At 32.7% G+C, this 24,112-nt stretch overlaps 1 long non-coding RNA gene across 1 annotated transcript in view; it reads left to right on the forward strand.

The window, feature by feature from the left end:
- Nucleotides 1-24,112, forward strand: part of LOC140642124 (uncharacterized) — a 180,350-nt gene that overhangs the window by 119,296 nt on the left and 36,942 nt on the right. The window contains exons 3-4 of the long non-coding RNA XR_012038677.1: nt 14,608-14,673; nt 18,366-18,412. This is a non-coding gene — a long non-coding RNA (uncharacterized lncRNA). The remainder of the gene's footprint in view (nt 1-14,607; nt 14,674-18,365; nt 18,413-24,112) is intronic.

Raw genomic sequence — 24,112 nt, forward strand, 5'->3', positions numbered from 1 at the left:
AATTTTTATATCCCTATTCAGGAAGGTTATTTGTCTGTAGTTTTCTTATAATATTTTTAATCTGGTTTTGATGTTAGGATAATGTGGGCTTCATAAAAAATTAAAATGTGTTCTCTCCCCTTCCGTTTTCTGGAAAGCATATTGGACAAATAGTATTATTCTTCCTTAAATATTTTCTAGAATTCAAGAGTGAAGCCATATGCAAAAGTCTTGGTTCCTCTCCAGTGGGCCTCTCCACCAGGCTATCTGGGCTCTCTGATAGTCTGGCAACTAGGTTCTGAGAGTTCACGTTCCAAGAGGCCTGAACAGAAGCTAGAAACCTTTTTTTTTTTTTTTTTTTAACATAGTCTTAAATCCTGGAATTTCATTTCTATTTTATTACACTGGTGAAGCATGTCACAAAAGCTGGCATAGATTTGAGGGGATGAGGATTAAACCCTCCCTACCTATCACTGGGTGGAATGGTAGAGAGTTTGTGGTCACCTTGCACCTACCACACACAAAGTGTTTTAGCAGTACCCACCACAGTCTGTGAGCTATTACAGTCTGTAGAGTCATTCCTGGACAGAACATAGGACACAAGAAAACTCTAGTATCCTGAAATCAGCACAGTAACATAAAGTAAATGTCTATTTTGATATTTGGATATAAATTTTTTCATTTTTATTAACCTCTTATTGCTTCAGGGAATGTTTTCCCAGCCTTCTTCAATAATCATAGCCACTATAGGGTTGTTGGAGGGGAAATGGGTGGGGGCATGGAGTAACCAAGTGATGGGCATTAAGGAGGGCACTTGATGTAATGAGCATGGGTGTTAACATAAAACTGGTGAATTGCTAACTTCTACCCCTGAAACTGATATATAGTATATGTTAACTAAATTGAATTTAAATTAAAAAATAAAAAAAAAAAGAGTTCAGCCATCTGTACTAGTATTTTTTGTTCTGGAAGGTAATTAATTACTTATTAAAAGTTTTTTTATAGACATAGAACTATTCAGGATACCTTTTTCCTCCGTGTAGGTTTTAGTAGACAGTATCTATCAAAAACTTACTCCATATAGTCCCAGTTATCAAATTGTGGGCTAAGAATTGTTCATAGTATACTTTTATTATACTTTTAATGTCCATAAGATCATTAGTGTTGCACAACATTGGCAATGTACCTACCCTCTTCAATTCTCAGTTAGCCATACTATAGGCTTAGTAGTTTTACCAACAGAGTTAAAGAACTGATTTTGGTTTCATTGATTTCTTTATTAGTTTGCAGTTTTCACTTTCATTGATATCTGCATTAATTTTTGTTGTTTTCCTTTTCCTTTCATGTGGCTTAATCTGCTCTTTTCCCTCTAGTTTCCTAAATTGGGAGTTTAGAATATTGAGTTTGAAACTTTTTAAATTTTTTTCTATTATATGCATTTAATGCTATAATCTCTCTCAAATCACTGCTTTAGTTGTATCCCACAGATTCTGATAAGTTGTATTTTAATTCTCATTTAACTACAAATGTTTTATTAATTTCTCTTGATATTTATTTTACTCAAAGTATATTTTGGAGTATGTTCAATTTTCAAATATTTCTAATATTCCAGGTATCTGTATGTAATTGATTTGTAGTTTAATTCCATTCTAGTCTGAAACATATTTTGTATGATTTCTATTATTATAAATTTAAGGTTTTGTTTTGTTTTGTTTTGTTTTGTTTTCTGTTTTGGGTCCACAGTGTGTTCTAGTTGACGAATATTCCCAGTGCTTTCAGAGTTCAGAACAATATGTATTCTGTTGTTGGATGAAATATAAGTCTCAATTAGATCATGTTCATTTGATAGTGTTGTTTTTGTCATCTATATCTGTACTGATTTTATGCCTGCTTGATTCATCAATTATTGACAGGGAGGTGTTGAAATTTTCAACAATAATGGTGAATTTATTTCTCTTTCAGTTATGTCAGTTTTGCCTTATACATTTAAAATCCTTTAGATGCATAGAAATTTTTCATTATGTCTTCTTAGAAAATCGATCATCTTATTGTTTATGTATTATGTAATAATATTTATATTTCTTTTGAAATCTGCTTTGTCTGAAATTAATATATCTACTACAGCTTCTTTTAGTTAATAGTATAACCTATCTTCTCCACCCCTTCACTTTTAACCTACCTGAGTTTCATATTTAAAGTGAGGTTCTTGTAGACAACATGTAAGTGGATTTCACTTTTTTATCTACTCAGAAAAACTGTCTTTTTTTAAAAAGATTTATTTATTTATGATAGAGACAGAGAGAGAGAGAGAGAGAGAGGCAGAGACACAGGAGGAGGGAGAAGCAGGCTCCATGCAGGGAGCCTGACGTGGGACTCGATCCCAGGACTCCAGGATCATGCCCTGGGCCAAAGGCAGGCTCTAAACCACTGAGCCACCCAGGGATTCCAAATTTTGTCTTTTACTTGATGTATTTAGACCATTCATAATGAAGCCATTATTGATATAATGGACTTATGGAGACCTTTACTTCCCTAGCTTTAATTTAAAATTGTATATGATTCCATATTATCTCTTCTCTTAGTATATCAGTTACACTTATTTTTAAAAATTTTAGTCATTGCTCCAAATTTTACAATACACATTTTTCAACTAATCTAGTCTACTTTCAAATACTAATTATACCACTTCACATATGGTACAAGTGTCTTATAACAGTGTTTTCACAATTCCTATACCCCATCTCTGTGACATTGCTGCTTTACATATACTATATCCATATGATATTAGAATCAAATATAGTGTTACTCTCATTGCTTTAAAAAACCATTTATATTAGAGATCAATTAAGAATAAGAAAAATAAATGATTAAATCTTTACATTTATTTTTCCTTATTCTGATTCTCTTCTTTTTTTTATGTAGATTCATATTTGTAACCTATATCCTTTTTCTTCTGCCTAAAAAGCTTCTTTGCATATTTATTGTAGGCTATATCTACCAGTGATAAATTCCATCAGTTTTTGCTTGTTTGTCTCTTTCAATTTTTAAGTATAATTTCACTGAATGTAAAATTCAGGTTGCTGTGTGTGTGTGGTGTGTGTGTGTGTGAAGTTGATTGCAACTCTTATTCTTTTGTTTTGTGGATATGGTGTTTTATTCCTTTAGCTTATTTCATTATATTTTCCTTTGTCTTTATTTTTCTGAAGTATTAGCTGATATGCCTAGATGTGGCATATTGGTATTTATTCTGCTTAGTGTTTTTTGTTACTTATTTTTGAAAGTTTTTTCCATCATTTTTGCAAATATTTTTCTTTATTCTCTCTTTCTTGTATTCCAATATGCATATGTTATATTTTGGAAATGGTCCCACTGTTGTTGAATATTCTATTTTTAATATTTTTTCTATTTTAATTTTAGTTCTAGAATTTTCTTTTGGCATATTCTCAAGGTTACTAATATTTTTCATGATCAGGTTGAGTCTTTGAAGAGCCCATCGAAAGCATTTTGGGGAGAGAGTTTTTGATTTCTAAAATTTGCTTTCCGGGGGCACCTGGGTGGCTCAGTGGTTGACCGTCTGCCTTTGACTGTCAGGTTGTCATCCTGGGGTCTTGGGATCGAGTCCCATGTCAGGCTCCCTGCAGGGAGCCTGCTTCTCCCTCTGCCTGTGTCTCTGCCTCTCTCTGTGTCTCTCATGAATAAATAAATAAAATCTTAATAAAATAATAAAATAAAATAATAAAATAATTAAATTAAATTAAATTAAATTAAATTAAATTTGCTTTCCATTATTTTTGTTTCCATTCTTCTGCTTATATTATTCATCTATTCTTGTATGCTGTCTACTTTTTTCATTAGAGTGCTTAACATATTTATCATAGTCATTTTCAATTCCTTTCCTAATAGTTCTAACATCTGTGACCTATATAATTCTAGTTCTAGCGATTGTTTTTCTCCTCATATTATGTTTCTGTCTCTTTTTTTGGCATGATATGCAATTTTTGGTTGAAAGATGAACATTTTCTTTAGGATAAAAGAAATCTAGATAAATAGGTCTTCAGTGAGGACTTATGTTCATTTGGCTAAAAGTTGAGCTGAATGTATTGTTTCTTTTTTTTTTTTTTTTTGAATGTATTGTTTCTTGAAGCTATAGCTATTGGAGGTTTTTAATTCCCCTATTTTTCCTGTTTATGTTTTCTCTTCATTTGAGGCTTCCCTAAATGCTCTCCTTGAGAAAGAATCTGTGTCTTGCATCTCTGCTATTGTTATATTCCATAAATTCTCACATGTATTACCATTCATCATATTTTATAGTTTTTATAATTTTAATTTGTATTTTCTCTTGGAGTAAATTATTAAGTTTTCTTTGTTTTTAATTTTGATTCAGGGGGACCCTTTAAAAATTACTTTTACTTTCATTTCATTGCTTTGAAAATACTTTGTGTCATTTATATTTTATGTATCATATTGAAGTGTTACATTGCATAATGTATTATCTGTACTTATATTTTCCATGTTTACTAGAGAAGGTTTTTTCATTATTATTCTTAATGAGAAGATTTGATAGATATGTTTAAATACAGCTTATCTTGACTATGTTATTTTGTTCTTTCATATTCTTATCTATATTTGTCCATTGACCTGCACTGGTCCATCAGCAACCTGTAGTGAGCACACTTAGATTATGACATAGATTCTGCTTCATAAAGTAAGGCCTAGAGACTCTGCCTATTTCTTTGCTTTCTAATATTCAGTGTTCTGCCAATATCTGCCTCTGTGAGGTTGGTTACTATCCACTTGCCTTGCAAAAAAAATAACAGCTTTTAGAGAATGAGCTCTGGGATAGCTCTCCATATTTTTTTTATTTTTCACCTTTTTTTTAAGTAAAATGTTGATAATGTTGATAGCATGGTCAAAACTATGATCATAAGGCATTTAGGGAGGACTGTGAGACTTTGAGAAGTTATCAGGATATGGTACATCTTTAGAAGTGCCCCTTCTCCCACCAATTAGAAATTCATGTGTTCTCACCAACCCCGTCTCATAATGTTAATATCTCAGAGTGTTAAGTTCTGTCAATTCCTCTAGTTCCAATGTTTATATTAAAAATATAAGAAGAAGAAAGAAATAAAAGAAAAGAAAACATAACGGAAAGTCTCACTTTGGTCTCAGGACTGTTATGTCTACCAACAAAATTCATGCCAAATGATTGGGAGTTTGGATTAATGGGTACTGGGTAAAAAATAATAAATTATCTTCTACCGATGAACTATTTTATCCAGGTTTTTCTCTACCACATACTTGGTGTGAAGGAAGTGTTAATTTTTCCAATGAGTGCATTCTCCAAAACATTCTGAAAAAAACTACATTCTCATATGCACGATTTTCTTGTTCTTAGCAGAACTGGCAAGAGAATTAATGATGTAATACATTTGGATTATGCTTTGGAGATTTTTTAAAAGTTTTATTTAACTGTAGCATTATTTTTAACTATAAATAAAAGCAATGTCAATTAAATATTAAAATTTCTTCAATTTATGAGTTTATTCCCTATTTTATTATTAGAAGTCTGTTGAATACCTCTGACCAGGTGTCATTCTAAAAATCATTATTATGGCATTTTTCAAGATAAGATTTGTGAAAATATTTATTAGAGGAATGTATGAGAGTACAATCAAGAGAGAAACCATGAGGTAATTTGAACAGGGAAAGTTTAATATAGTTAATATCAACTATAACACATGGGACTGGCATAATGAGAATTGGCTACAAGGAAGTAAAGGGAATAGGAGACACTAAAGAATTTGAGAACCAATGACCCTAAGGCTGAGGTGTAGAACATAAGGAAGAGTCCCAGTATCCCACCCACCGAGACAAATTCTAGATCCTACTGTAGAGGGCATGATTTTGATTTATTGAATGACAGAGAAGTTGACAAGGTGCTTTGCTAGAAATCTACCTTCCAGAATATTTTGGAACTCTATCTTGTTGGGTACTATAGAAATGTCTTCATGAGGAGGAACCTTATTACAGTATACCACTGTGTAACAATGTAATTACACAAGACTGAAGCTGGGAAAAGGTGTTGGCCACTGGGCTGCTGACTTCCCATAAGCTGCAAGACGTGGTTCCTTGAAGAAGCTGCCTATGCTTCAGGAACAGGCCATTTTGAAGGCATACGCATTTCAGGAGATGGAGGCTGGAGAAGCTGCCTGACTGTAGGAGCTTGGCACTGAAGCTGTCTGTGCTGCAAGAGTCAGGTATTGGGTAGACATTGAGCACCACAGGAGCCGAAGTACTAAAGCTGCACATTCTGTAGAGAGGGGTGAGAGAGCACAGTAGAACCTGGAAGACCACTATTGTTTCTGCAGTGTCTCCTCAGTGACCTCTACTGAGAAAACTTTAACGTTGTGCAAACTGGAAAAGGAAAACAAAACAAAACACAGTTAAAGGAATCAGCTGAATTTTCTCGGAGAAGGCAATGACGGTAAATTTGGAGCTGAAGGCAATAAGTTAATAACTGGAAAAGAGAGCAAATTTTCTGTGAAGAAATGATGTCATTTTTCACGAGTAATAAGATGAAATACAAAGTTATCTAGAAAATTCACTTTTTATTCTATAACTTAAGTGAGTGTAGCCTTGCAGTACAGCATGACAAAACAGTAGGAAGCATTAAAGTTGGTAAAATACCAAAAAAAAACCCTTTCAATCTTCTTTGTTTATTTTGTCCTCCCCTTCCTTTCCTCTATTCTTTTTGTTTATTTCCTTTCTTTCTTTCATAAGTGAGAAAAATGTACATGCTATGCAGCTTTGTAATCCATTTTCATTTGTTCTATTAACATAATGATAGAACAGTCAGGTCTTGGCTTTATATTTTATTCTATGCCGCCTTCATTAAAACACTGTGATAATAAAGTAAGCTATACAATTTTAAAAATGTTACCAAACAATTGTATGGCTATATCTGTTAAATATATAGCCTTTTGACTTTTAGAACTTATCTAGAGGTACCTGGGTGGCTCAGTTGGTTAAGCTGGTGACTCTTGGTTTCAGCTCAGGTCATAATCTCAGGGTTGTGAGGTAGAGCATTGGATGCAGAGCCTGCTTAAGATTCTCTTTCTCCCTCTGCCCTCTCCCCTCCCACTCCCACTCTTTCTCTCTCTCTCCCTCTCTTAAAAGAATTATCTAAAGTAGAAACATGATTTTTACTAATTACATTCTATAATCTGTTCACTAATACTTGAAACAAATTAGACTTTCAACCTCTGTTGAAAAATATAAACTTTCAGTAGGTCAATTAAGGAGCATGAATGTTGCTTATCTAGCTTCAGTAATATTTTATTTTTATTATATCCTTTCATCTATAGACTTGATTTTTTTCCTATAGTGGTGACTATCCATAATAAAGATTTTTCAAATAACAAGAGTTTGCAAATATCTTAGCAGAATCTACATCCAACCAATCTCATATTAAATAGGAAATTTGAATGTGGAAAATGGATACTAATAATGCTAAACAAGTTTCTTTTGTCCACACATTCCATCTGTTAAAATAATTTTGTTTATATCTACACAATAGAATCACTGAATATGAGCTCTGTAAGGAACCATTTATATCATCTAATATAATCACCCTTTCTTATGGTTAAAGAAACTGAAGCGCAGGGAAATATTTTCTCAAAGTGAAAAAGGTCTGGATTTGGAAATAGGAATTGAGCACATCTATTAATCTCTGTTCCCTTCTGACATCCAACTAAAATAAAAAAGAAATTTGAAATATAAAACAAAGTCTTAACTATCAGTGGCTTAGCACAATGCCATTTTATTCTGGATCAAGGTCCAATACAGATGTTCCTGGTTGGAGGTACAGTTTTCATGTGAATATTCATGTATTTGTCATCTACCTGTGATGAGAAGAGCCCAGAAGCCATTTGCTTCTCTTATGCTTTTGGTAGTCAGGTAGGGAAAGAAACCATGTAAAAAAAATCTATTTGACATTAGTAAATGGTGTATAAATACTAGTTTTCATTATATCACATTTAACTACACGTTTATATATGTAATACACACACACACACACACACCCCTATACTTACAGTCCTAATGGTTAACACTAAACTAATATTATATGTTTTCTTTGCAAAGATAAGATTTGGCCCAGATCTAGTTCTAACACATGTAGAAAGCAATATAATCCTGGAAAAGCATATACTACACTAATAAGATTTTAAACGCATAAAATAAAACGTGATATGCCTCAACTACAAATCTCTACTATGTTACATTGCTGTAACATCTAATTTTCCACTGTTTGAGTTGCTGGTGAAGGATGTAACATTAAAACAAGCATAGAAATAAAGCCTTCAGATGCTACCACAGCAATCTACATACCTGGATTCCTCATGTGTACTTTATTATTAATTTTTTGTTTTTATATATTTAAACTGAAATGGGATGGTTTTTTTTTATCTAATACATGAAATACCAGGATTATTTCTGTTCAAAAAATGATAATATTTATCTATATGATAAAATCGCAATAAGGCCAAATCATGAGATCAAAATGGACTGATATTTAAAAACATGCAAAATATGTCTAAATATGTAATTGAGTGTAATCTCAGAATTGTTCATGGGAGTTCACTTATTATCTTTTTTTAAAATTTATTTATTTATTTATTTATTTATTTATTTATTTATTTATTATCCTCATTTTAAAGATGAAGGAAGGGAGACTCTGAGGCAGAGACTGGTTCAGATTGTGATTAAGCAGTGAAATCAAAACATGGATGCAGACTTTTTTTTAATTTCTAAATTCTCAATCCTCTGCACTTAAAGTTTTATAAAGCTGGTATGTGCTCTGACTCTTAAAATCCACTTTATTATAGAAATTGGAGATAAATATTTTTTCTGAGGGAAAAAATGAGACCTAAAGATGTAAGGTGATATGAATAAGTTTCAAAAACCTATCCCTAATATAAGATCTGTAGTAAATTACCCACTCAATCCCAAACCTGAACATAACTATAACCTTAGCCCTATTCTTGACCATTTCTCTACCCCTGAGCTAAAACTTCATCTTTACATAACAACTTTAAAAATCGTTCCCTAAAGAACCATTAAGTTTTCTGCATTAAATCAATTTTGGGGACAGTTAGTGGAATATCTTCTCACAGAAAATAATCACATTCCTAATAGAAAATTGACTCAGTACTTAAGATTGCTTAAGTCTTTCAACATAGAATGAAAGAGATGATAAAATATTTTATATTTTGAAATAAAACATCCGGATAATGTAAGAAATGAGTTGTACTTCTGTTTACTCAAATTTTAGACAAGCAGTACATAGCACAATCTTAGAGGGAAAATTCAGTATGTAGTAATTTATTGTTGCAGGATTTTTTCTTCTTCTGTGCCCGCTGGTTCTTGGTCATACCACTTTGAAGAATGAAGAGATAGACCATGCAGAGTGGTGGGCAGGAAAGCAAGGTTTATTGAGTGGTAATGAAGAGATAGTACAAAACCCCAAATAGGGAGGGGACCCGAGAGAGTTGTCACTGGAGTTTAAGTCTAAGGGGTTTTATGGGCTTTTTAGTGGGCTGTTTTAATCTGATTAACTCTCCCTGACCTGCTGTCCAATCAGGTTTTTGTTACCTGTCACATGGAAAAGGGTAGGGGGTTCCTTTTTAAAGTGGTGTAAAATCCTTTTTGGGTGGTATCCTCTTAGATCAGGGGCCCCTTGTCCTTGCCTGCCTGCCTTCCAACTATCCTTTACCATTATCAAATAGTATGTTTGAGTATTGCCACCTAAAACTAATCTTAATCAACTTTGTATTTTTTGTGAAAACTTTAAATTATGGGGAAGTGGGTAGCCCCCTGGTGGCCCAGCGGTTTGGCGCAGACTTCAGCCCAGGGCTTATCCTGGAGACCCGGGATCAAGTCCCACATTGGGCTCCCTGCATGGAGCTTGCTTCTCCCTCTGTCTGTGTCTCTGCCTGTGTTTCTCTCTGTGTGCCTCTCATGAATAAATAAATAAAATCTTAAAAATAATTTAAAAAATAAAAAATAAATAAAAAATTGGGGGAAGTTATCTCTATATATCTAAAAAAATTGCATTAAAATTGAGGTCCTAAAAAATAAAAAATAAAATAAATAAATACAAATAATAAAATTGAGGTTCTATCAAAAAATACAGAGTTTGAGGAAAGCAATTTTTTTAAACTTTAAGAAATATGCACAGATTATGAAGTAATTTTTATAGCTTTCATTTTTGTCCAATTGAGAAATAACAATACTTAATTTTTATTTCGGTGCCAGAAGAAAGTGGCACTTATTGTTGTCCAATAAATAATTTGAGGCTCAGTCCAAAAACTTATCAATTGAAACTTGAACCTTACCAGCACTGCTGTCATTTTTCTCCCCAAATATTTTTTTTTAATTTTTAAAATTTTTATTTATTTATTTATGGTAGTCACACAGAGAGAGAGAGAGAGAGAGAGGCAGAGACACAGGCAGAGGGAGAAGCAGGCTCCATGCACCGGGAGCCTGACGTGGGATTCGATCCTGGGTCTCCAGGATGGCGCCCTGGGCCAAAGGCAGGCGCCAAACCGCTGCGCCGCCCAGGGATCCCCTCCCCAAATTTTCTAATTATATTTTAGGTACTGATTACTAAAAAAATCAATTGGTTACTTTTTCACTGAGTAAAGACTCAATTTGTTATTGGGATTAAAGCTCAGCCTTTTTAATATTGACATCAGTATTTCTTAACAATAATATTAAACTACATTTAAGTACTAATATCCCTCTTGTCAATAATTTTAATCCTGGCCCTATTTTAATGCAGAAGTCTGTGCCAAAAGGAAACCAATTGCATGAATCTATCTAGATTCTTTCACTTGATCATACATAGTTCAAATAGAACTGTAGCTAGAGAAATTGAAAACAATATCGTTTTAGTTATTAAAGGCTTGAAATGAAATATCACTCCTATCATTTGGTTTATTTCCTAATTCTTAGTTAGATTGAAAAGAATAGAGACTTCATTACTCCCTTAGTCCACCTAAAGGAAATCCCTTTGTGCCTGAACCAAATGGCATGAGATGAAAGCGTGCTGAAAAAGTGGATGGATTAGGGCTGAGTCAGCAGTCAACTTTCACTGCTGCAAGAACTCTGCTCTGGCCCTCTGCCTCCTCACTTCTGAGTCTAATCATGGCTCTCAGGCACTAAATCCATCTCCTGCAATTTTAAAGATGGAGAACTACATATATAATTGATACCTTAACAGCAGATGCAAGCCTCACAAACAGGTCCATCAGATGAAGACACATTCCTAATATTCTCACTCAACAAAAAGTTTCTTGGAATTAGATGCCTCTGCTTGTTGGTGGGTTTCTGAGAATGGAGGAACTGTTTAGTATTCAAAATTTGATCTTTTTAAATTATGAAACAAGGGGAAAAAAACGTGAAAAAATAAAAAAGAATAGAATAAAAATTATCAAGTTATTCGGTGAGAGCTAAGAGTTATATTCAGAAGACAACTATGGATAAAAATAAACATAGCATTACAAAAATTGCATGCTTTACATATGTGGATTTTCTTAAATGACAAACAACTAATAAAATGGAAATAGGCCCAAATCATGAGTTTAGAAACTTTTATAATCATCTAATAACAAAACAAAAGGTAAATATAGAAATTAAAATATACGAAATTTGGGCAAATAATATTTTTCATAAATGGTTTTGAGAAAAAAAATTAGAAAAACTGATTCTTGTATGTGGCACTTGGAAAAAAGTTATAAATATTCTTAAAGGGATAACATTCTTCCTAATTAAATAAGGAAAAAAATCAAAGCATTGTGTAATAGGCAAATGACTCAAAAGGTAATCAACATTTTAACATGGCATAAGCATTTTATGTTTTTGCATGTGAATGCATATAATTCTTTTAGTAAAGATTTATCAAAATGTTACTTATTTTAGTACTCCTGATAAATTATGAAGTTTAGCTTTAGGGTTAGACATGGCTTTATATAGATAATTGCTAGTCTCTATACTTTCTTCAGAACACTTCATTTTTATTGCTATATCCTAAGATGAAGATTAGCTATACTATTCTGAAATTCTAGAATGTATTTATTATTTATTTCTCAAATATATAATGTAATGTTGATATTTTGTGAAAATAAAAACACGGGGAAATGTACAGGGTAATTAGAAGAAAATTGTTTAAAAACCAAACCCATATCAAGCTTAAAATATTTGAAATATTTTCTTAATATCACTATAGTTTATCTTACTAAACCTCTTCTATAATTTAAATCCAGTTATGCAAACATATACTACATATTTTTCCAAAAATCCAGAACAATGAAGAAAAATTGAGACAGATAGCTAAGTACATTTTCTTTTAGAGCCTACTGTGTTTATAAAATTAAATAAAATGGTTCAGTACATAAATTTGTTAGTCTTCGCAACACTTAAGGTCATAAGAAATGTGAAAATTATCAGTTCAATGACATAAAGACACATGAATTGGTTAGAAAATAAAAAATAAAAACAATGTGGTATAATTTAGGCTTTGTTCTCTTTCAGATTCAACCAGAAATTCAGATTCAACTAGAATTTTTTAATTTAATTAACATACAGTGTAATATTAGTTTTGGTTATATATTATAGTGATTCAACACTTCCATACATCACCCAGCACTCATCATAAGTGCACTCCTTATTCCCTGTCACCTATTTCACTCATCCTCCCATTGTCCCCTCTCATAACTATCAGTTTGTTTTCTATAGTTAAGAATCTGTTTCTTGGTTTGTATCTCTCTCTTTTTCCCCCCTTTTGTTCATTCGTTTTGTTTCTTAAATTCCACATATGAGTAAGATCATATGGTATTTATCTTTAACTTATTTTGCTTAGCATAATACTCTCTAGCTCCATCCGTGTTGTTGCAGATGGCAAAATTTTATTCTTATTTATGGCTGAGTGATACTGCATTATACACACACACACACACACACACACACACACACACACCCTACATCTTCTTTATCCATCCTACAATCAATTAACACTTGGGCTGTTTCCATAGTTTGGCTACTGCAAATAATGCTGCTATAAACATCAGGGTGCATGTATCTGTTCAAATTAGTATTTTTGTAAATACTAATTTACAAATTGGGTAAATACCTACTAGTGCATTAGCCGGATAGTAGGGTACTTCTATTTTTAACTTTTTGAGGAACCTGCATACTGTTTTCCAGAGTGGCTGCACCAGTCTGCATTCCTAACAACACTGCAAGAGGGTTCTTCCCCTTCCTCTACACCTGATGTTTCTTTTTTTTTTTTTTTTTTTATTTTAACCACTCTGAAAGGTGTGAGGTGATATCTCATTGTGGTTTTGATTTGCATTTTCCTGATGATCAGTGATGTGGATCATCTTTTCATATATTTGTTGACCATCTGGATTGAAAAAATGCCATTTCATGTCTTTGCCCATTTTTAAATTGGATTATTTCTATTTTGGGTGTTGAGTTTTGCTCGTTCTTTATATATTTTGGATACTAACCTTTTATCAGACATGCCATTTGCAAATATCTTCTTCCATTCTGTGGGTTGCCTTTTAGTTTTGTTGACTGTTTCCTTTCCTGTGCAGAAGCTGTATATTTTTGCAATTCATTTAAAAAGATTATTCACCACGATCAGATTGTATTCATTCCTGGGATTGCAAGGGTGGTTCAATATTTACAAATCATCAACATGATATGCCAGATTAATAAAAGAAAGGATACGAACCTTGAGAACATGGATAAGGATATTAGATGTGATAGGATGTGAGACCATGGAAAGGATAAGAACATGATTATTTTAATAGTGCAGGAAAAGCATTTGCCAAAGTACAACATCCATTCATGTTAAAAAAAAAAACCCTCAACAAAGTAGATTTAGGGGGAGCATACCTCAAACATAATAAAGGCCCTATTTGAAAAACCCACAGCTAATATCAACCTCAATGGGGAAAAAATAGAGAGCTTTTCCTCTATAGTCAGGAACAAGACAGAGATGTCCCCTCTCACCACTGTTATTCATCATAGTGCTGAAGTCCCAGCCACAGCAATCAGACAACACAAAGAAATAAAAGGCGTCCAAGTTGTCAAGGAGGAAGTCAAACTTTCACTATTTGCAGGTGACAGTGACACTCTACATAAAAAGACTCCACCAAAAAATTGCTAGAACTGATCCATGAATTCATCTAGAATTTACTTACAGAGTGTAAGTAGATACTCTCAAGCTATGAAGATGCAAGAGGCTATGAAATGGAATGTATGGCAAAGGGTTAGATAGGAAACTATATGTATTTCTAGCCCAGGGCTAGATGAACTGCTGGATTAATAATCTTCAAATACCAGCCACCCCCCCCCAAAAAATAATACATTCTTAGTTTATTATTTGTGTTAAAGATAAGTATCTAGTTACAATTTTGACTTTATTCTTATTAAGGATGTCTTAATCCATAGTTGTTGATGTTTTTTATTTTAAATATAAAGTACCAGTAATTTAAAAAAATTTTCAGCTGCCTATTTTCCACATTTCTTTTTCTTTTTGACCCTCTCTCTTGCTTTCTTTAGGTCAGTTTGGATTTTCTTTGTGGCCTTTATTCTGATATCAGTGACTGGACAAGAAGAAACTTCCTGGTTTGTTCTTTGTTTTTTTGTCTGTTTTTTTTTAATTTTCACTGGTTAGGACTTAATTACATTTGAGGTAGCTTTGCTTGTATTTATATGAAACAAGAGCCTGGGACATTCATTCATTTATATGCATTCATCTTCCTGACCTTTTTTTTTTTTTTTAACTAACATCATTTATCATTTGGCAGCTTGTTAGAAATGCAGAGTATCAGGAGCCATCCCAGGCCTACAAACTCAGATTTTATACTTTAAATAGATCCTCCAGTGATTCATGTGTGCCCTGAAGTCTAAGACGCTCTAGACCAATAGTTCTCAACCCAGCCTGCATGCAATGCATATCGGAATTCTTGTTAGTAGGGGGCATTAGTAATTTTTATAAGCTGCTCAGTTGATTCTGATATACAGCCAGGATGTGGACTCACTACACATCAACCCCCTTGAGGGCAAGATCACGTGTTAGTTAATTTTATGCTTTTCTCAAAGGCCCAATAAAATGTCGTGGCTTATATTAATGGGTCTTTGTCATACCCAGGCTGGCATTTCCTATCCTCCAAAGATATGATTTGATACAACATGAATTACAAGTGGTTGACTGAATTTGGGGATTTCAATTCAGAAATGCCTTCCTCAGTTATGTTCTAAGTCAGATGTTGTAATAGAAACATAAACCCCAGTGACCATAAATAAAGCACACTGACCTTGAGTTAAAGCTGACAGTGGCCTTTCTTTATGAAAATAATAGCTTTTGTCACTCACGTTATGAGGTGAAATCAAGCAAATAAATAACCAAGAATTCTGCAAATATAAAATGCTTTCAATGTAAGAACAAAACTACTTCCTCATCAATAGTTTTCCACAGAACAATGTATATTCTAAACACAGAAAATAGAAGCTAAAATCTATAAAATTATATATTTGCAAGGGCCCAGAGCTGATTTCTCTTTGCCCTTAATTCATATGTGTTTCCCCGTTCTTTAGAACACTTCCAACATGCATAACAATAGTCACATGTGGTTCTTTGTTTCCTTTCTCAGTGACCTTTTTGACTAAGATAAATAAAATATCAATTTAACCCTAAGTCGAAGGAAAATATTGATATTTTAGAGTCTTAACAAATCACTTATGAAGAATGCATTGATTTTAATTCAGTTAAGTATTCTTGGGGAAAAAATGCTCAGGATGAAGCTAGTGAGCTCTGTAACGTCACTATGCTGTGTGATATGCAAAGTAATTTATATCATCTTACGTGACGCTGCTAGCTATTTCTTCCTAAGTATTTGTATCTATAGCAGGGACTTAAACTATTTGTAAAAATGCCTTCTGTAATCTTTCCTCCCTAAAAATTTAGTCTCTCCTTTTTAAAACTTTAGAAAATAGTTAATATAGTAACACCTAGGACTGCCTCCCTCATATGATTTATGCTTTGTGATCATAAAATATTATATCTAGTCAACTGAATTCTAAGCAGCCGAATGCTAGTCAGAAAATTTTATCCCACTTAGGAATAAGTTCACAGACAGAATATATTTCCCTGGTGAGTCCAGACATTGTCAGTGAGGAAAGGCTTTTAGTTGCTCCTAGTCTGGGCTTGAATCTCTAAAGAAAAAAGCACTTACTAAAACTATTATCTAAGTCACTTAAGATATATGGCCCTGACTTCCAGTACTTTCTCTATTTTTCACTTCAAATATGAACAAATGAGAGCTATTCCTCTCCCAGAAAATCTGGGAATGTTTCTTAAAGGTGGGAGAAGCTGAAAGAGAAAAGAAAATCGATGATAACTCCATTTTTATTTGGGAAAAGGGGTTATGTTTTCTCTTCTGATTTTTAAGTATCTTCTCTCACTTAAAATATCCACTGAAAATCAAGCCAAAAAATTCTCCCATGCTGTGAATTACATAAGGAAATCCTGAAATTTGATGGAGCTCAGAGAACGAACCCTATTTCATTTGTGTTTCTCTCCAGATAAACTCTTTTCCAGTGGTTTATGGAAGAAAACTGATCTTCCATCGAGTAGCCCCAAAGTGCCTGAAACAAAATGGATATTTATGGATAAACCTCTTAGGGCTACAGATTCATCATTTTGCTTTGTTTCTCTGAGAAGCTCAGGAGAGTTTTGTGATTTACTAGCTGGGGAGTAATTTATTTATTGCTGACAGCTGGGCTCTGAACAAGGCACCAGCTCAAATAACAATGTAGAATGGCACTAAATAAAGATTACCAGAGTATCATATCTCCCCTTATGATATTTGGGGCCGAATAGTCAAATACTGATTTGAATTAACATTTTACATCAGATTATCATGCCAATGACACTGATCTTCAGAATATTCCTAAAGATTCTTCTATCATTTGACTTTCACAGAAGATAAAGAGAAAGCACGATAACTTAGTGCTAAAACTGTGATAGCTGGCAGGAGGTAAATGACTTTATTGGAAGATTGGAAACTATCAAGAATTTTGACACAATTGTAGCACAATTCAGGTTTTCCCAAAATAAAGCCTAAGTTAATGCAGATAATACTATTAGCACAAGAAAAGGCACAAACCTGCAATTATAACCTTAAACTTTACTGCCTGGGCCATGCTGGGGCACAGCTTAATAGAGTGCCTTTGCGCTAGCTAACCTGCATAGCAAGGTGCAGGCGTGATTCCAAGATGACCCTGGGGTTGTCTTGGCAGGAAACCCTAAATCAAGACATCTAGCATGTGGAGACACCAAGTAAGAGAATATTTTTGATAAGAAGAAATAACACCAAAATGAAAATAAATTGCTTGATATAAGGGACCTCTTTTTAACTTTGTGTTACTGACATAGTCATAGGTTTCATTTTTGTTTCCCATATATCTAGAGAAATGACCTTCATTTTCTCAAAGAACAGTTGTAACTCAAAAGGAAATCTGCTCTATTGCTCTTTTCCCATTACGTTCATTTATGACTATAGAACTTATGTTAAAAATATGGAAGATTTTGTTCAATCAACTCAGTTTCCTTCTAATGATATTAATAGCCATTTTTGTTGGTATCTTATATTCCTTTTTCTCTGCAGGGTCTTTTGTTTTGGAAGGTTGCTAACACAAGTTTATCATGTAAATTTTGCAATATTTAAAATATTTATTTGATTAATTTATATGCTAAAATACCTTTATTCACCAACTATTTACTTTTAAAAAACTGTTGGTTTGATTTCTCCTACATAAAGTTCTTTTCTAAAATTTTTTAGACTTTATTGATAAATCATTGCAAATATAATTATATTATTTAAAGTGCACAATGTAGTGATTTGATATACATATACCAAAGGGCATTTTGAATTTAAGATTCATAAGCTTGAAAACAAGTAGATAGAAAATGTTTGCAATTGATTTCTGATTTCATATGTACATGTAGTTTAGTAAATCTGATTTCATTTCCAATTCTTCATTTACATGTTGTGTGACCTTAAAACTACTCAAGCTCACTGATCTTTATTTCCCTTAGTTACTATGTCACAAATTTTTTAACCATATTATGAAATATTTTTCTGAGATATGATTTTATGGTCACATACAACCCAATTGTATATTTCTTGCCCTTTCATAATAAATTCATTCCTTATTGTTGAGCATGTACTTTATTTTTTCCCTATTGTTTAAAAATATTATAAGAAATATTATTGTTCTTTCACCTTTTAATGCATATTATATAATTTTCTTAGGGTAAATTTCTAGAAGTGGCATTACAGGATCAGTGGAAATGGCTATGGTAAGTTGTGCTTTTTTTTTCTTTTTGATAGAGGCAAATTTTTGATGAAATATGCATAAATTTAAATTTAAGTGTTTTGGTTCTAGTTGCTCAGCTTTAGGCAGATTCTCAAAAGTTTATGAATTGGACAAAATAATATATGTATCTTTATTGTCATCTTAGGTATATTTTGATATAAAGAGAATATATGTATACTCTCTTCTGTTCTGTCCTTCCCTTCTTCATAACTTTACTTTTTTAGTTCTTTATACTTCTTCTTTTATACTACAGGTCTTACTTACAATAATATATCATAAGTTACAAATACTGTAAGTTTAAAATGCATTTAATACACCTGACCTACTAAACATCATACCTTAATCGTGTTCAGAACACATATATTAGCCTCCAGTTTGGCAAAATCTTTTATCACAAAGCCTATTTTACAACAAAGTATTGAATATTTTGTAATTTTTTTATTAGTATACTGAAAGTAAAAAATGGAATGGTTTTATGGATAATAGTGTAAGTGTTTCAGCTATTTACCCTCCTGATTGTATGGCTAACTGGGAACTATGCCTTGCGGCTGCTGTCCAACATCATAACAGACTATTGAACTGCATATTACTGGTCTGGAAAAAGATCAAAATTCACAATTCGAGGTATGGTTTCTACTGAATGTGTATTGCTTTTGCACTGTGGTAAAGTTGACAAATCACAGATTGAAGCATCATAACCCAGGAACCATCTGCATTTTGTAATATTTATTGAATATTGAATTATTTATTTCAGTTATTGGATATGTACAAATATTTACGTTTCTTTAGAAGATTACTAAAATGACTAATACCTGCCTTCAACTTGCAACTTGACTGATCTATGAGAAAAATAGTTGTATGGACTGAATATTTGTGTCTCCTCAAAATTCAGTGCTTAAATTCTAACCCCCAGTTTGATAGTATCAAGTGGTGGGGGCTTTGGGAGGTAATTAGGTAATGAGCATGGAGCCCTCGTTAGTAGGATGCCTGCAGAAAGAGCCCCCAGAAGTTCTCTAGCCCTCTTTCTGCCATGTGAGGATACAATGAGAAAATGGCCGTGGAAGAGTGCTCTTACCAGAGCTCCAATATGCTGGCACCCTGATCTTAGACTGCAAGCCTTCAGAACTGTGATAAATAAATTTCTGTTATTTATAAGCCACCCAATCTATAGTATTCTGTGATAGTAGCCCCAACTAAGACAAACAAGATTTTATACACAATATTTGCATATAATATATATTTGGAAAATAATATATGATATATATGCAATATATGTATATATGCAATTAGCTGTGTTACAGGTAGAAAGTAGTAAGTGCCTTAAAAGAGAATGCATTCTTTCAATTATCCATCCTAAGAATGCTTGTTTTATTTTCAATGGTCGGTTCAGGATAGCGGCAGTTTTAGTAAAAGCCTCATCAAATATCTAGTATCTGTAAAAAGATAGTAGATTTCTGACGATTAGCTCCCATCAAAACTTAGCCAGGCTGTCTTTGATGAACACATTGCCTTTCATATTCCTCACCTTGGCAGTCCTCCTCAGTAACCCTGCCATGTTTACAGGGACACCATGGCTTGGATCAGAAACTCAGACTTCATTTAAAAAGCTCAATGAGAAAGGGTCACTGTTTCAAGTTTATTTCATACTGATGATGGTATCAAATATTATGATTCCCTGTGGACTTACAAAAGAATAGAGATACTTTCCTGAGACAGTTTATACATTCAGGAAATACATACGTATGAGAACCAATGTAACTTAGTCCAATATTACACAATTGTATAGCACTAATCATATTATTATTTAGTATTTTAATTTTTATTTATTTTATTCTTTTCATAGTGGTAACTGTACTCTTTAATCCCCATTACCTATTTCACCCATCCCCCTCTCTGGTAACCATCATTTTTTTCTCCTGGTTAAGAGTCTCTTTCTTGGTTTGTCGTTTTTTTTGTTTTGTTTTGTTTTTTTCCTTTGCTCGTTTGTTTTGTCTTATGGACTTTGTCTTGTTCTGACTTCCCGCTTAGCACAATACTCTCTAGCTCCATCTATGTTGTTGTGAATAGTGATTTTATTCTTATTTATGGCTGAATAATATCTATATCTATATCTATATCTATATCTATATATCTATATCTATATATCACATCTTCTTTATCCATTCATGAGGTAATAAACACTTGTGCTGTTTCCATAATTTGGCTATTGTAAATAATGCTGCTATAAACATCAGGGTGCATATATCCCTTCAAATTAGTATTTTTGTGTTCTTTGGGTATACGTACTAGTGCGATAGCCAGATAATAAGGTACTTTTATTTTTCATTTTTTGAGGAACCTCCAGACTGTTTTCCAGAGTGGCTGCACCAGTCTGCATTCCTAACGACACTGCAAGAGGGATCCCTTTCCTCCACATGCTCACCAACACCTGTTATTTCTTGGGTTTTTTTTTTTTTTTTTCTTTTTTTTTTTTTGTCACTCTGACAGGTGTGAGGTGATATTTTATTGTGGTTTTGATTTGCATTTCCCTGACTATCAGTGATGTTGAACATCTTTTCATGTATTTGTTGGCCATGTGGATGGCTTTTTTTTTTTTTTTTTGGAAAAATGCCAATTCATGTCTTCTGCCCATTTTTAAATTGGATTATTTGTTTTTTGGGGTATTGAGTCATATCAGTTCTTTAATTTTCTGGATACTAACTCTTTATCAGATATGTCATTTGCAAGTATTTTCTCCCATTCCACAGGTTGATTATTTCCTTCACTGTGCAGAAACTTTTTATTAGTTTATTCTTGCTTTTATTTCCCTTAAGTTAGGAGACCTATTTAGAAAAATGTTGCAATAGACAGTGTCAGAGAAATTACTGCCTGTGTCCTCTTCAAGGATTTTTATGGTGTCAGGTCCCCATGTAAGTCTTTAATCTATGTTGAGTTTATTTTTATGGATGCTGAACTGAAGTAGTCCAGTTTCATTCTTCTGCATGTGGCTGTCCAGTTCTCCCAACACCAGTTTGTTGAAGAGACTTTTTCCTATTGTATATTCTTTCCTCCTTTCTCAAAGATTAATGACCATATAATGGGGTTTATTTAATGGGTTTATTTAGTGGGTTTATTTCTGGGTTTTCTATTCTATTCTATTGATCTATGTGTCTATTATTATGCCAGTAACATACCGTTTTAATTACCGCCACTTTGTAGTGTAACTTGAAGTCTGGAATTGTGATACTTCCAATTGTGTTTTTCTTTTTTCAAGATTGCTTTGCCCATTCAGTCTTTTGTTGTTCTGTTCATATTGTAGGATTCTTTGTTCTATGTTCTAGTTCTGTGAAAAAATGCTGTTTGCATTTTGATATGGATTGTATTAAATCTATAGATTGTTTTGGGTAGTATAGACTTTTTTAACAATATCTGTTCTTCCAACCCAAAGTAACATAGTACAGAACCGCATAATTACATAAAACTAATCATCATATTATTTAGCATTTTTAAATCAAATGTTTGAATCTGTTAATATTTGTACATTAAGTTAATTATTTTCTAGCTAAACAAAAACATTTGCTCTTTAATGGTTTGGATTTGTTTCTTCCTATGTCGATATCATACTTGCCAGTTTTTTAAGCCTGGAGGGTATAAGTATTAAACTGTTTTGGGAATTACCATATATAATTATTATGCCAAATTTTTAAAGGAAATAATACTATTTTTGTTTTTAACAGTTGAGTAACTGAACTGCAGCCAACTTAAGTAATTTCTTCTAGTTGAAGCATTTAATAACTGTGAGAAAATTTGGCTAAACTCAGTCAGATGGCAGAGGCCAAAGTCAAAACGGGAAGGACAACAAATAAGGGCTTCATTCCAAGAAGCCTGATTCCTTGAGGGACAGCAAAGTAAAAGTCTACTAAATGATTATTTTATCCAATTGAATATTAATAAATTCAGAGAACTTCTTATTTAGAGATTGTAAAAACTTTACCAAAACATATTTTTGTTAAAAAATAGTCACAGGTGTATATTAGAATTTCAAAATATTATAATGTATGCCTAGAATTACAGAATTTCTAAATATCTTTTAGATATTCTTGGCTCATATATTTATTTATTCATGTTTATCATACATTATTAGGTACTCTAAAAAATATGAAGGTAAATGAAGAGATAGATTTATTTACTGTGCTCATACATGTCCAAAGGACATTAAATAAGGACTTAAATAAATAAATTTAAATAAAATTGTGATAAAGTTCTATTTTTAAAAGTTCAATATGTATGGCAAAACAGCAAAACATGAAACATGCTTTGTAGCTTCAGAGATACTTTTACCAGCTTTAAAAATTCTAAAAGTAAATATGTAAATGAATAAACAAATTAACAAAGTCCTTTATACTTCCCCTCAAAACTGATTTTCCTATTGTACTAGAGCAATGTTTTCTGTTTTAATTTTGTGAAATTATAGAATTATCTTAACAATGTAGTCCATCTACTTCACAGCATAATGGATAGTTTGTCACAATTTCTCACAAATAATATAGGCCTAATAAATATTTGTGTAAAATTGAATGTGTTAAAAGTTCCAAAATAAATTTCATGGTTTGATTTTTTGACCTCCTTTATTTAATGTTAAAGCCAAAATAACAGAAGTTTTTTGAAGAACCATTGATCATTGACTTGATCTTATTATAGGGGCCAGAGAAACTTGTAGTCATGAGGTACAGTGCCAACCTACATATTTTTCATTATCACACACTGAGAGAAAGGTTTACTAAAAGTAAGTAGTCAATCACAGAATTCTTAATAGAATAGTGTATATAATGACTGAACATGGAAGCCATAGGTTTAAGCTATAGAAGCAATAAGATCATTTCTGTATTTTGAGGTGAAGACTTAAATAAAGCAAAGGTAGAAACTGCACAATATAGAAAATGATTGGAAACTTGAGAGTGAAGTCCCCTCAAAAAATGATTATGGGATTTTTTTTGTTTTATGGGATGTTATAGGATGTTTTAAATACAAATATGACTTCATGTTTAAAAGTATTAATGGCAGGCTTATCACATGGCAAGTGCTATACGTTATTTAAGCAAAACAATATATTACAGATTCAGGTTATATTAACAAAAAATATACTCATCGGATTGAGGGAGTATGGACTTTATGAGTGGTTTGATTCATCTCACAGAGGCACACATGCTATTTTGAAGAGTGAAGCAGGATTGAATGTCATACTCTATTTTATAGAAGTACATTTTCTTCTCCATATGTTAACACAAAGTCTCATTAATCATAATTTTTGTAATAATCCCCACTGTTTTGAACAACTGGTTTCATCTTCAGTTTTTATAAATTATCAGATTCCTGAAAGATTGCCTTTGATTTATGATAATTGACTTTTTCATAAGAGTCCAGTTTTCTTTTTCTTTTTTGGGGGGGTTTGGTCTACTTTATTTCTGATGTACTGCTTGCCCTGTTCTGAGTCCTGAAATTCCATCTACTAATTTTCTGGATCCTAGTTCTTATTTTGTCATCAGTAGATTGATCACTTAGTTCTATGTCTTCATCTTTCCTTGATTGTTGGCTTTCATCAACTATCTAGATTTGTTTTAACTTATTTCCCCTTTTCTTCACTCACAACTTGTTTGTAAATCCCAAGTTATTCTGTGTTCAACTATATTATGTGAGTACAGTT

The sequence above is a fragment of the Canis lupus genome, chromosome 11 (assembly GCF_048164855.1).
Source record: "Canis lupus baileyi chromosome 11, mCanLup2.hap1, whole genome shotgun sequence".
NCBI classification, from domain to species: domain Eukaryota; kingdom Metazoa; phylum Chordata; class Mammalia; order Carnivora; family Canidae; genus Canis; species Canis lupus.